The following is a 14977-nucleotide window of genomic DNA, read 5'->3' as shown; positions in this document are numbered from 1 at the left end:
GGAGCGTGCGATTGGTTGGTGCGAGGAATGCAGGGAGGCAGCCGATGAAACGACAAAATAACATTTCAGAGATTCTTATCCCCAAAGGGCAATTTGAAGGTGGCTGCCTTGTTAAGCAGCCAATATGCTAAGATTTAGGGTAGGTAAAGATGTGTTTGCAGTACATAAGTGATTGTGAGATTTTTATGCGTCGCTCAGGATAAGAAAATCAGATGACTGACGAAATGCAAATAGATTATCATGAGTAATTTTACCTGATATTTTTTTTTTTTTTTTTTATCTGATAAAATTTATATGCTACAAAAAAGCTTATATATCATCAATAAAGTCACCGCTGCATCAGTGTGGCTTGAAAAGGTCAAACATGAAGTCATGTGCGCACACATACATAAACACACAACAAACACAAACTCACACAGTATCAAGTAGCAGCCTTGGCCCGCTAGAGACGAGCTTCAAAGCTGCGTTGACTACCAGCCAACATCAAAGGAGAAACTCCCTGGGAAATGAAAGGAGAAAATCTTTTATAGCTATCAGCTGTCCACAACACTCATTCAAATCAATTTCCAAACCTGATCTCGGCTTTGGCACGCTCCTCCACCTCCCACAAAAAGACACACACACACACACACACACACACACACACACAAACACACTCACCAACAACTGCCAAGAGAGGAGAGAGGACAGGGTCCAGAGACAGAGAGAGATGGGGGAGATGTGAGATGTTTTACATTACCGCAAATGTACAGTAGGCTGTGGAGTGCTGAGAATGGCTTACGCTAACACGCCTCTGGTCTGGACAGATGCCACAGAGTCACATTACACCTCTTCCACCACCTCCTCCTCCTCTTTTCACCCTCTCTTTTCTACCTACGACAATCCATCCTGGAAATAGCACCTTGAAAACGTAGCCATGACAAAACTCATCTCTCCTCTGTCTTTCTCCCCTCCCTCTCTCTGTCTATCAGTTTACTCCCTCTCCTTCTCTTCATCTCCCTCTTGTCTTTCTCACTTTTCTCAGCCAGCGTCCTCTCCCTCTCCCTGTTCGCGCTGTGGATCAGATCACGCTTTCTCCTGTGTAACCTCTAAAGTAGGAGTGTGTCGGAGGTGTTGATAGGGAGGTAATACACTGATAAGTACCGGGATATTTCAATTTTATTATCATTACCCAGCAGGCCGAGGGGCGGTGAGCAAAGGGCCGCAAACATGAAGCAGCCAATCCAATAAGAGGACGGTGGATATTCAGGCGAGAGGAGAGAGGAGAGGAGGAGAGGAGGAGAGGAGGAGAGGAGAGTAAATGAGGGAGAGGAGACAAGGAGAAGAAACTAAGGGAAAAAAACAAGGATAGGAGAGGGTGCAAGGAGAAGAGAAGAGACAAGGAATGGAGGAGAGGGGAGAGAAGAGGAGATGAGGAAAGGAAAGGAAATGAAGGAAACAAAGGCAAAAAATAGGGAGAGGAGAGGATACGATAGGAGATAAGGAGAGGTCAAAAGGACAGCGAGGAAACAAAGGCAAGAAAACAGGGAGAGGACACATGGAAACAAGAAGAGAGGAGACAAGGAGTAGAGAGGGAGGAAACAAGGCAAACAGTGTGTGTGTGTGTGTGTGTGTGTGTGTGTGTGTGTGTGTGTGTGTGTGTCTGCATTTAACTTTTGTATTTGCTCATTAATCAAATTAAAAACAGTTTGTGTCAGTGTGTAATTTATAATATATTCAAACTATGCTTGTAATGTCACACTAATAGATGTGTCACAAAGTTGCTAAAAGTCGGTGATGTTTTCCAGCAATCATAATGAGATGACACACACCTATGCATATCATCAATACACAAGCACAATTACATCTAACACGCGCACACACACATAACGTCAGTCGGTGCCACTTACAATCCCATTTGCCACTTAGGGATACCACCCACACATTGTCTGACACCGGGTATATGCATTTTATAATAGAAAATGTCACAGGGGAACATTTACCACGCTGTCATAATTTGATTACAGTGTGCAAGAATGATACAGCTGTCAGTGCGATATTAAACACAAACAGCGAGGAGGGCTTTTCACGTCAAATCTGCACTTTAAGTGACAATGTTGGTGCAGTCGGTGAAATTGCAGTGTCAACAACAATGTGCTTTAACATCATTCTGAGGGGAAATTTCACTCAGGGAATATGAGCTACTGAGAGGAGGTTGGGGGGGGGGGGGGGGGGGGGGGGGGTATGGTGAGCACGAGCACTCACGGATTCCATGTGAAATAATTGGTAACTGTGGTTATAAACATTATTACTGTTATTTAAGTATAATGATCGAACATTATTCGCTTGTTGAGCTGCTCATAAGCAAAATTCAGGGGTTAGAGTCATTTTGAAACATCACTTTATACCTAAAATGATAAGAATAATGATGGCTTTTCAAAATAAGGTTCCTCCTATGTAAACTAAAAATAAAATGCCTTTGTCCTCCAGATGTTACAGTTGATTTTTTTTTCTTTTTTTTTTTTTTTTGATCAAGAGTTGCAGAGAAGAAACATGAGCAGCTCTGAGTGTCAGGATCAGAAAAGTGGAAGGGGAAATGGGATCCAAATAACTACACCACAGTGACAAAGAGCGGCCGTCTCATCGAAGCCTTCCTTTTTGTTGACTGGTCGGAATAAATATTTTTCTTGCCTGGCTGCTTTGAGTGTGTAACCAACGCTTTTTCTGTTCCAACCTGTCACCGAAACTTGTCAGATCGAGTTTTCCAGTGTGTCTGTTGAGTTTTAGAGAGGAACGAAGAAGAGGTATCCAATTTTTTGTTATAAAAATGTCTTGTCGACTGTGACTGGTGTGCGTGTGGAGAATGACGGGAAGCAAAGCAGCTGAAGTTTCTTTTTTTTTTTCCTTTTTCTTTTTCTAATGGAGACAGAGAGAAAAGCAGTCACAACCGCAGGCCTGTGTGTGTGTGTGTGTGTGTGTGTGTGTGTGTGTGTGTGTGTGCACACGCACACTTCCCGGTTCATGGGTATATTTAGAGATTGTTGACAAGCATGAAAGTGCCACTTTTACATTTTATTACAAGACATGCCAAACTGTGTCATTCAACTCATCTCTCTGCTGAACACACACACACACACACAGATACATACCAGATCATCTATATATAGACAATTTAGATTTACACCATACATCATATTTTGATGCCTCATAAAACTCTTAAACTGACTAAAGTGCATGTAAAACCATCTAAATAGAAGCAATGATAATTGAATCTGGTATTTAACAGGAGCCATGTAAAGTATGTGGTGTGAGAGAGAAAACAAAACTCTCCTGAGAACAAAATGTTCATGTCAGAAAGGCCTGAAACTCCAGTTAAAATTTACAGTCTCTGACATCTGCCCTCAGCCTCCACTTCCACACACACTGTACTTCTCTCCATGTTCTTCACCCTCCGCTGAAAACCTCGGCACGTCTTGTTTCAGGGTAATTACAGCACTGTACGTTTCAACCACTGTAAAAATCAACCAAATAAAAAATAGAAAGGCAGCTATGAAAAATGTCAACCTTTTGGGCTCAATACAGCAAGGTTTGCTTGTTTGCTAATATAAGTGGCATGATAATAAATATCACTATAAAAATCTAAAGGTTCCATTGTTATTACTTTAAAAAAAAAAAAGTATCCTAGCAGCAGCCATTTCCCCAGATGTAGCATCTAACATCTGATCATCAAAACCTTTTCATGAAATAAGGCCTTATGCAAGTGACAGTGGATCATTTGGAGGAATTGTCTTAAAATACAAAAGAGCATTTAATCTTTCAGTCTATCTGAGCACCTAAAAGTCAAACATGGAGATGTGTGGTTTTCACACAATCACAGTGCATGTGTGCATAACTCAAGGTTTGTTCTGTTTCCTTGAATTGTTTTCGTCAAAAACTGCATTTTTCAGACACTGCAGCGTAAAACCAGACAGATGTGAAAACACACTTCGCTTGCCAAAACACAAAGACAACACTGCTATTTAAAACCCTGCTGTCAGATATTAAACATTTGCTGTCGTGACGCACGCATAGAGGGAAAGTAAACTGTGTTTGTACAGTGGGTGTGTGTGTGTGTCTGTTGTTTAGCATAAAAAGCATGGGCCTGACCTGCAGACAGGTCCACTCTGTATTCCAGACAGACTGCAGTGCTTGTGCTTGTGCATGAGTAGGTGTGTGTCTGTGTGTGGGTCTGTGTGTGTGTGTGTCTGCGTGTTTGCTGATGTCCGAAGCAACAGTCGATACTATTGAAATCTACTCATTCATGTCTGGCCATGAGGCAAAGCTCAAATGTCCTTGTGAATAAGAATCACGCCCATTTATCTCACCCCTCTCTCTCTCTCTCTCTCTCTCCTTCTTCTTCTTCTCTCATATTATCTGTCCTTGTCTTTTTTTTCTCCAGATTTAGAACTTTTGTTTCTAAACATCTATCAAATATCCGACCTCATGTTTCTCTCTTTTTTTCTTCTCTGGTATGAATCTATAACCAGGTTACTGGCCTCAGTCAACAGCTGCTGCAGTTAACAGGAGATATATGCATGAGCAGGAGGGAAATATATATATATATATATTACAGTAAGATTTAATAATAGACAGACACACACATCATCCTGAGGTGGGTAATGACACTTGGGCAATATTCAGCAACAAATCAATAAGGATTGGACAAGATTGTGTGAGTGAAAATGCAAGCTTTCTGCAGCAGTCAACTAACAACGAATACATTTTGTGGAGGGTGCTACTGTTGAGAAACGCCTCAACTCATTTGTGTTTTTGAATGCAGGAAAAAGAAAGGAAAGGGAGGATTTTTTTTTCATATTTTCTTTCACGCAATTCTGCAATAAAAAAAAAAAGAAGAAAGAGGATTTACTTCTCAAATAAGCCTTTGTGATTTCGGAGACAGAGCCATGGCCAGCAGACAGAAATCATTCTGGACGTCTGCCCTGACCTGTGGCAGGGATTTCTATTCATGGCAGCACCAGCGAGGCCCAGTTCAGTGGGGCCAGCTAATTCCTGGTACCAGACAAGGCTAAATGGGAAAAGCACACCATTCCTCTGCTCATACATTACCATCCCGTAAGTGTATTTTTGGATGATCGGTAAACCAAATCTCAGCATCTTTTTTTTCTCCTTTTTTTGTTTCCCTGAAATGATGTTAAACACACTTCACTCTCCATGTTTGGCTGCTGTCAGGTGCAGCAGTACTGGCCTGTGGTCTGAAAAGGCCTGGTAATCATAATAATTAATAAATAAATAAATAATAAAATCTGAGTTTAAAATTGCTCCTATAAGATGCTTCATTTCTAACAGAGGACAGAATCACAAACATACCCTCCCCTTCCACTTGAATCAAACATTTTTCTGTGCTGGATATGGAGGCTGTGCCTGGCTGCGCGACAGCGAGTTTAACAGAGGCCGGAGAAGACGCTGATCCAACAGCTGACAATCTGCTCTCCTGCCTCATATTTACCTGTTTCTGTTCACGTCCTAAGACTTTGAACTTCTGAGGCATGCACTCACAACGAGCCTGACGGATGACATCAGCGTCTCGCCGCTGACCGTCAGGTGACGGAGCTTGTTTGCTGTCCTGCAGGGGTGTGAGTGTGTGAGTGAGTGTGTGGCACCGCTCGCGCCTGCTATGACTCTTTATTGCTGCGCTGTGCCGGCGTGTACAACAGCAGCCACTAATCTAGCTGGCTGGCAGGCAGACAGGCTGCTGGCTGGCCGATTTGTACTACAGGCTGCATGCAAGTGCAAGCCAATTAGTTTGAGTTTAACAAGGGAGAACTGTTGCCAGGTACACTGCTTTTGCTGTAATAACCCTCTGTTGTGCAGTTAATAATCATAATACCAACAAAGAGAAACTTCTTTGACGCCTGCAGGGAAATGACCTGTTCTGCTCTACGCAGAGGTCAAAGGTCAGAGTCAGATAGAGAGCAGCAGAGCTGGGTGGATGCTTTCTGACATGACGGTTTCAACCAACAGCCAGGTCTTTAACTTATCACCAGGCTGCAGAGCAGTGCAGGGTGAATATCAAACTCCCTGTGTGTGGACATGCAGATGCATGTAGGTGTGTGTTCCTGCAGGTGTGTGTGTGTGTGTATGTGTGTGTGTGTTCATGCACCACTTGGTTAGATCAGCCTCCCTGTATCAGTCTCGTCTCCTGCCTGGCTGCACAGAGAAAAATGATAAGTAGGCTACACAAATACTGCCTGTCTGCAATCGATGGACGCAAATGCACCAACAGTGTCTTCTGGGGGAGGTGTGTGTGTGTGTGAGAGGGTGCGAGGGAGAGCGTGGGGGGTGGGAGGGGTGAATATTAGCTTATTTTCCAAGCAGGGAGCTTGTGTGATCCGGCTCATGGTGTAATTGACGAATGGGGGGGAAACCTGAGAGAGAGATATGATGTGGCGGGTGGCGGTGGCAGGGTAGGGGGGCGAAGGTGGGGAGGGTGGAGGCCGATAGACACAGAGGGAAAGAGACACAGAGAAGTATGGAGAATAGAAAGTATCTGACATCCGACACAACTTTCCCCCCCTCCTCCTCCCTCCCCATTAGGCTAATTCTTTGACTTTCTCTTGTTGCCAATAGCATCTCCAAGTGATATTTCCCCTGTAACGGCATTACCAGAGGCTGCCTGCTCCAATGCAATCAGACCATTAAACACAGCGCTGCAGCCCCTCCATGGAGTGATTTCCTTCCAATAGAAAATGACTGGACATGAGCTACTCCCCTTTCCTGTCATCAATAAAAGGAATAATTGGCTCTGCATGCATGTTTGCAGTGAGAGGATAAACAGCACAGCTCTTTCTTTTTTTTTCTCTGTTTGTTAGAAATAATAATTTGATTTAACACTGAAGCCAAACATTTCTGAGCATTTGCTGCATTTCCACCTATATTTCTTAATATGACAATATGATTTAATAGTTGTGCATCTAGGCAGTTAACTATATATGTATATATAAAAAAATATTTTTCACTCACATTTATTGTAAAACATATGGCTAAATTCCCTATTTTCCCACAACATACGAACAACGATGATAAAATTCACTGTAAATATCGCAAATGAAAGTGATGGCGTGTGGAAAAAAATGTCAAATAAAAAAGTTTTCATCCAAGTTCAATCGTGGGATATTAGACAAATCAATCAAAAGCGCCTGAAAGCGCAGTCTGCGCTGCGGACAGGCTGCAATTTCCAGCGACGAGCAACATCGGGTTGGTTTGATGAGCGGGACAGCTCCAACAACATCCACCCATTAAATCTGCGCATCCGGGCCCTCGCACTTCATCACGGTGATTATAGCACAACAATAACACAAAGTTTTAGGATGCCGGGGGCGCGCTCTCTGCCTCTCCAAAGAGGGGGGGCGAGTGGACGGGGGGTGACACTTGTTATTTGCCGCTGATTTCAATTACAGTCTGCACGTCCAATCAGCTCCCGTACGCGGTGTTTATTAGCACAACAAAATAATAAAACACTCACCGAGGAGGGAGGGGGGGCAGGGAGGGAGGGATGGGGGTGGGGGGTATGGGGAGGGTGGGGGTGGGGTGGGGTGGAGAAGGAGTCGGTTCTGCTTTTAATAAAGAATGAGGAATTAGTGCATATTGATAGGACTTAATAGACCGAGGGGGGGTCATCAAACGAGTCGCGACTGAGCCTGAGCGATCCGCGGTTAATTTACTATCAGTGTCATGTTATGGGAGGGGGGGGGGGGGCGGCTGTTAATGCGCGTGTCATGACGCATTAATATTCCCATACCTGAGGAAAAAGCCTTGTTGATTATCAGGTATGTGCAGGCCTGAATAAACGTGACCTCGGAGGGAATTTGTTCAGAGACGAAGAATAAAACGCGCTGGACTTTTGCGACTGAACTAAACTGAAATCCGCTCTCCTCTCTTCCCTCAGAGAGTTGGCGGAAAATAAAACATGGCGACAGCTTAAAAAGCAAACAAAAAAAAACCCATCACAGTTCACTGATAATATTTTCTCATGGCCCATCATCGTGACGCAATAAAAGCCATAGGCTAATTAAGCCGGTGAGAGGATTTATTATCATTATTATTATTATTATTATTATTATTTCAGCGCTTCTTCGGGATCCAAATTAAAATAAACTTCTCTCCCTGCGGCCATCGATCCGGGACAGAGGTGTAAAATGGACATTAATTTTAGTTCACCTCTCGCTGCGCAAAGGAGGGAGATCAATGGCGAGCAATAACAGCTGACTGCTGAGAGGGGGAGAAAGAAGGGGGGAGGGAGGGGGGAGGAATCGAAAACGCTGACAAATAAATCATCTTTTGCTACTTTTTCCTACAAACTCGACACTTTTTTTTTTTCCTCCTCTTTGCGCCTGCAGGCTGCTCCTCTGGGAGGAGGGGGAAGCGAAGGGGATGATGAAGCCTAAATGAATAAATAGGGAAAATAAAGTAGACAGATATTCTCAGATTTTACTTTTTTTTTTTTTTTTTTTAAATCGAAAAAATATTACATTGGATTTTGGTTGAGAAAACAATTCCTGCAGAATTCCTTAAGACCTGCGTCTTGCTTCAGTCACAAATAATTTAATTCGAAATTTTGGATTAAAAAAAAAACAAACTAACTTTAAACCGGAATTCACAGCAAACAGATCCTCTACATTAAAACAAGTTCGGATTAAAACACCGCGGGTTAGAGTCAGAACCAGCAGAAATGTGAGGCCTTCAGAGCGCCTGCCGATGTTCGCATCAGCGGCGGCCTGTAAATCATCAGCTCTGAAAACTGAGGCGGGAAATTATAAAATGATCCAAAACCTGACCAGATGCTGCATCGCTGTGGATGACAGTGAAGACGACCAAACACGTTTCATTAGACTAAAAATGCAGTAAAAAAAAAATGCCGCTTTAATTTTTCTTAATTAAAAATGAAAATGTAATTGTAGGAAATGCAGACTTGTTTATTTTATGGTTTAAATTCGTATAATTTCATGTAACAACTATGAGTGAAATCAGTCTGAATATTCGTCCCGAATGTCTCATTAACACGTCATTAAAAAATATAAGAATTCAACTGTGATTTTAGAAAAGCAGCTCTCTCTCTCTCTCTCTCTCTCTCTCTCTCTGTGTGTGTAAACTTTACCCTGGAAACAATCAAATAAAGCTCCTCTCTGGGTCACATTAATCATGGGAATTATTAATTAACAGGAATGCATTTACTGGTATTAATGGACAGGAGGACTGGGCTCTGTGCTGCAGTTTCTAATGCAGAGATGTCATGTCTCATACACGGGCCTTCTGATCATCACGGAAATAAAACCAGGCCATTCCGCTTTGTCAGTAAATCGTGTTATTCAGAGAGATGCCACAAAATGAAAACTTCTCCCGCGAGGGAAACGGACTGGACCGGAAATCATCTGGCATGAGGATGAAGATGTTCAGTAACTCCTCTCCGTGCGCCTCATCCTCCGCTTTTCCAACAGAATTATTGTTCACTAACGTGTTTGGCTGGAAGATGGAACGGCTCGGCCGCTCGTTAGAAGTGAGGACTGGTTGATCTGACAATCAATACGATCAATTTGAAAAGGATCCATCTTCGCGTCGCGGTCCACGGATGTGAAGTGGAGTTCCTGATTTTTTTTTTTTTTTTTTTTAAGGAACTATAATTCAATCTTCGCAGCGCGGTGAGTTCAATGACCCGCCTCGGGCACACCTTTGCTCCAAAAGTGTGTTTTTACGCGCTATTTATTGCTGGTGCTGAGAGGACTTTTCAGCTTGGAAATTACTACTAATGGCTCTGCTGCATTTTTCCCACACTACTAATTTTATTATTCCCTCTTCTGGGTGCTGCGGCTTTTGTGCGGCGGTGCGAGCTGATCCGGGCGTGTGCGCGGCTGCTCACTTGTTTGCTTGTGTGAAGTCGGTCCGTTTAAAAAAAAAACTGCATGGATGCGATTCAGACAAGGCGCACACACAAGGAAAGGAGCACAGGTCAGAGAAATATTCCTGCGAGTACAAAAGATCAGAGAACTCCAAAGAAAGTCAGTCTCATGCATGATTTTACTGTCTGCGCCCGCAGCTCTGAATGTGACCTTTAACTTTTTTAATATGCATAAATAAAAACAAATATGATGTCCCTCCCAGAGCTACCGTATAGGGAACATAAAGGGGGACAAAAGAAATAAAGGGGGGGGGGGGGGGGGGGGGGGGGGACAGAAAAAAACACAGAAACTCTCATTATAAAGGCGGGAGTTGTTTGCCAGAATACTGAAAAAATAAACCTGGGTTCTGTTAGTAGTTATAACCATTTCACCCTAATGAGACAAGGCAGTGAGCCAAAAATATAAATTAAAACTGAATGTTGAATTCGGTAATACCGACGAAGCAGTAACGGGTCGTGGAGCTTGGGGGAAGCCGACCTCGGCTCACTGTGCTCGGCCATGAAGCTGGAAGGCCCCGGGGACTTCCTCTGGCTGGGCGCTGCTTATTTAGGGGGAGGATGTAAATTATAGTGGCTCCCGAGTTAACAGGTGTTTCCCAACTGTGTTTAGGCCTGTGTGCGTGTGTGTGTGCGTGTGTGTGTGTGTGTGCACATGCACGCGCATTCTACGCAGCACGTCTCCTTTTTGAATTCAGGTCCTCTTTGAGAGAAACTGAGAATAATTTGTTGCGCATTTGAGAGGACACAGCCGCTGATAGGGGGGAGGAATTCCTCTATTTTTCCTTTTCTTTTCTTCTTAATGTTTTTGGTAATTTTGTTTTATTTTAGCTGCCACATTTAGTTGAATAAAAAATTCAATTAAAAGCTCAAAGTCCAAGATTAAAATGCAAATTCACTTACTAAGATTAATAGTCCCTTAAGTGCAGGAATCCGTCACACATTTGTGTCTGAGCTACGTGATGCGTTCAAATCAGCCTCATCAGAGGTTGTACTGGACCCAAACTAACGGGGCCAATATGCTGCAGTTAAAGCCACATGTCCTCATCATTACGAGCGCTTTAGTGCTCCACAGCAGCTGTAACTTTCACTGAAAACCAACCATAGAGGTATTCAGTGGGCTGTAGCCCCCGCTGTCTCCAGCTGAAGTAGTCATTTTTAACTTTAAAACAAATATATTCACAGTAGGCCTGCGGACTAAAGTTCATCAGGCTGTTGAGGGTTTGCTGGGTAATGATGGGAGGAAGCTCTACAGGAATAATCAAGATGAGATTTCCTCTTACAGAGTGTAACTGTATTTGTTAATGTTTTAAATGGGATTTAAAAAAAAATAATTCCAGGTTAATCCAATATCCTGAAAAGTCAGAAGCCTCCTCCCTGAAAAGCAGAGGCAAAGGCCACCAGGTACAGTGAGGAAAAGTTCGAACACTGTTCTGCAGTGTGTGTCTGTGCAGCACATTTCTAACACACTGATCTGTGCTGGTGGTAATGTATGCGCAGTGTCACCCACACACGCACTACACTCAACAATTCAAGTGTTTTCAAGATCCCACTTTCTTGTTTGGGAACCTTGCAAGTGCGCGCACACACCCACGGAGACGTGTTTCCCACAGATATAAACGCACACGCGCTCACGCATGCACGCGTAAAAGTCCGTGTCCAAACGGACACAGTCCGTGCCGTGACTTTTTGCTGTTGTTGGTTTTTTCTTATATTTTTCCACGCGTGGAAACACAGCCGCGCGTAGCCTCCAAAGCCGACGCGCACAATCCCCGTGAAAGTTTAGTGCAACGAGCAGAAACCCGCGTCCACGGCGGAACGCGAAAAAAGGCGTGGAGGCGTAAAGTGTACAAGCTTCAAACCCAACAACAACAACATCATAAAGACAGACGGCTACTCACCTCGCCGTGGCACAATCCGCTTCTTTTACAGACGACTCCTCGGTTTCCGGCTTCTGTCCTTTTTTTTTTTTTTTTATCCTCACAACAAACCGAAAACTTTTCTGCGGAGTGGGAATCTCAGCAGCGGCAGTGGCCCGTCTGGCTCTTGCGCAGCAGCACCGGAGATAACGGGAGGCGCTTTGGGAAGGCAAAAGTAGTTAACACCTCCCTGTTAGGTTACCAAAGCGCAGCCAGAGAGAAGGACACAGAAAGAGAGAGCGAGAGAGAGAGAGAGAGAGAGAGAGCGGGGGAGAGAAAGAGAGGCTGACTTTCCACAGACACCGCGTAAAGTGGCTATCAATAGCGCAATCGCGCCTGCAGCCTGTCCGCTGGAGACACCGGGAGGGAGCGAGTGAGAGAGAGGACGGAGCAGTGCAGCCGCTGGAGGAGCGCAGGGTCGCAGAGACGGTGGCAGGCAGTGGTGGCGGCGGCGGCGGCGGTGTGAGGGGAGGAGGAGGTGGGGTGGCGGTGGTGGTGGTGGTGGGGTGGGGGGGGGGGTGGGGGGGGGGGGGGGGGGGTCTCACAGTTGCTCAAAAGCGACGTGTGTGAGGCTGGAGCTGGGCTGCGCGAGGCTGAGCGGGGAATGTGGGGGTGGATGGGGAGGGGGAGGAAAAGAGGGAGGGAGGGGGGGGGGGGGGGGGTGTCCAGGGTCCAGCTCGCTCCGAGGTGCAGTGCTGCCGCGCAGCGCTCGGGTCGCTCAATGACTGACAGACACTGACACAAGCTCTCCGCTTCTTATCATTAAAAACAACACACTTGTTATTCATCGCCACTTCTTTGTCATTTCCACGGGAGGCTTTTCCCTCTGAGGCCACCACAGTGAATCTGGATACTTCACTTCCCTCCCACTGGTCACTGACCACTCTTCATGTCCTCTCCCTGTGTCACTCTTTTGCGGGATAAAATCAGCACAGTGAAAATATTGCTGACAAAATACTTCACCAGTAGATTTGACTTTCTTCTTCAAGATGAAGAGTAATTAAGAGAAAACCATGCGGTCTGGCGGTAAATGTAGTTCTTGGCTTTGCAGCAGTGAGTTTGTCTGTGTGTGCGTGTTTCTCAACACATCCCGCCACCCGCTCTGCCTCTCCCCTCTGCTGTTTCGTTCCCCGGGGTGATTTCCACTGCGCTTTGTGCGCAAAGTGAATGAATTATCCCCCTCCTCTCACTCTCTCTCTCTCTCTCTCCCTCTCTCTCTCGGAGAGACTGCTGCTTGCCATAAAGCCAATGAAGTCCACCTCTTAACAAAAAGAGGTGGACTACCAGACACTCTTATAAAGCGCGCACTAGAGACTGAAGTTAGTGAGACACAGGGAAGTTTAGTAAACCCGCAGCTGGGAGGCAGAGTCCCGGCGTCCATCCGCCGACACAAGGCCATTACAACTGAACTGAATATATTTCATAGCAGAAATGCTCATTATTACAGGCTGTTAATTCCTCCTAATTATCCGATTAGGACACATTGGATTATGTTTTGTAGAAATGAAAAGCAGCATCTGAGATGTCTCTTTTTTCCCCCCCTCCATCCAAATGAAATTTCGGACTCTCCTCTATACACAGCAGTGACAGACGCCTGTATCCACACAAGCCTTTGACTACAATTATCTGATCATTATCCACAAACTGTCAGAGTTAAATTATGAGGAAATAACTGGGCACAGCTGATTTAAGTGTCTGGCTGTTCCTCCAGCATTTAGTCCCACGATATCAGACCTGGAATCTTCCTGTGGCTGAAAGAAGAAAAAGCGATGTGATTTGAGCACTGGAGAAAATAAATTATTTGTGTGTGTGTGTGTTTTTTTTCGGGGGATGAGTGTGTGAGACACAGGGAGAGAGTGAGTGAGAGAGAGAGACATGCAGAGGGGGGTCCTCTGTCTTCCTCTCCGCTACACCCCCCTGCTGGTCACACCTGGAACTGACCAACAGCCTCACAGTATTCCACTTTTGATTTCTGTCCGAAGTCACTTTAGCTCAGTAACGATGAGCTGTGTTGTTCTGCAGTGGCACATTGTGGCACCAATAAGACAGACTCTGATTAGAGAGACTGCCTCTTTGTGTTATAAGAAAGTTATTCTGGGTGACAAAAGCGCCAACACTAAAACTGTGAGGGGGAAAACTAGGGTGTGAATGTCCATCCTCTAGCATTTTACTTACATTTTACATTTTATATTTGGATTCACATGATATTCCCCTGAAATTATAGCAATGAAAAACTGGGCGAAACCCGAGCTACTGTAGGAAAATAAGGAATAATTTTTTTATAGGGACAGAAAATGGCAGATTTATGACTTTTACTCCAACACAGAAATAATACAAGATAGAAAACATAACAAAAGAAAGCTAAAACTGGAAGCCATTAAAGTCTAGATTAGATGCATTCACTGAAATTATTCTGTAAAGGCAAAGAGAGAATCTAAAAATACTCATTAATATATTTACTCATTTCTTACACAACATTGAAGACATAAAACTGTGATCCAGACTCCAACAAGCCTCATGTGAGTATTTGAAGCAGCTGGTACATTCATTTAGATCCAGAATGAAGTTTACCACAAAAGAAGCTGCTGGATAAACCTTCAGATTTCTCCCCGCTCTGTTGATCCTCACCGACATTTAACAATCAGTGTGATTAAGGCTGATTCTAACTGATTCTACCTGATTTTAACTGATTCTAACTCCCACCCACAGTTCATCACACACGACCTACAAGCACATTTAGTCCTAACAGGCTGTGAGAGTTTTCTAATGGAGCGAACACTTTGATCTGGTTTCACGCTATAATACACCAATGTTTTAAGTAACAATGGCGTGGGAAAAGTGAAGAGGGCTGTGTGTGTGTGTGTGTGTGTGTGTGTGTGTGTGCGCTGGGTGGTCTCCATACACATGAGGGGCAGCAGTAGCAGTGCCATTAGTGGTGTGTTGTCTTGCTAATAGGCTCAGTTTGGAGTCAATGGGCTGACTGGGGAAGAGGACCATCCATGTATTAGATCCCTCTCCATTCAAAGTCTAATGCCCCCCTTTTAGTCCAACCCCCCTGATGTTTTTAAATGCTGCCTCTGTGTGTATTGACTAGGAAGCACTTTGATAGCACCTGTTTCACTGCTGAGGC

At 44.4% G+C, this 14977-nt stretch overlaps 1 protein-coding gene across 8 annotated transcripts in view; it reads right to left on the bottom strand.

Annotated features, from left to right (window-relative positions):
• rnf220a (ring finger protein 220a) overlaps window positions 1–14977 on the bottom strand; it is a 310863-nt gene that overhangs the window by 167896 nt on the left and 127990 nt on the right. Inside the window, exon 1 of one of the 8 annotated variants that reach the window (XM_071490476.1) lies at window positions 11830–12282. The exons of 6 other annotated variants lie outside the window; for them this stretch is intronic. The gene's annotated coding sequence lies outside the window, so the exon portion shown is untranslated. Of the gene's footprint in view, window positions 1–415; window positions 500–11829; window positions 12283–14977 lie in introns of those variants that run through there. One more of the 8 variants, XM_071490475.1, reaches the window with a different exon arrangement.

Source organism: Trachinotus anak, unplaced genomic scaffold (genome assembly GCF_046630095.1).
Source record: "Trachinotus anak isolate AG129_WGS33_773 ecotype Australia unplaced genomic scaffold, CSIRO_AGI_Tana_v1 ptg000012l, whole genome shotgun sequence".
Taxonomy (NCBI): domain Eukaryota; kingdom Metazoa; phylum Chordata; class Actinopteri; order Carangiformes; family Carangidae; genus Trachinotus; species Trachinotus anak.
Note: the sequence above shows the minus strand (reverse complement) of the source record. Positions and strands in the feature narration are given on the sequence as shown.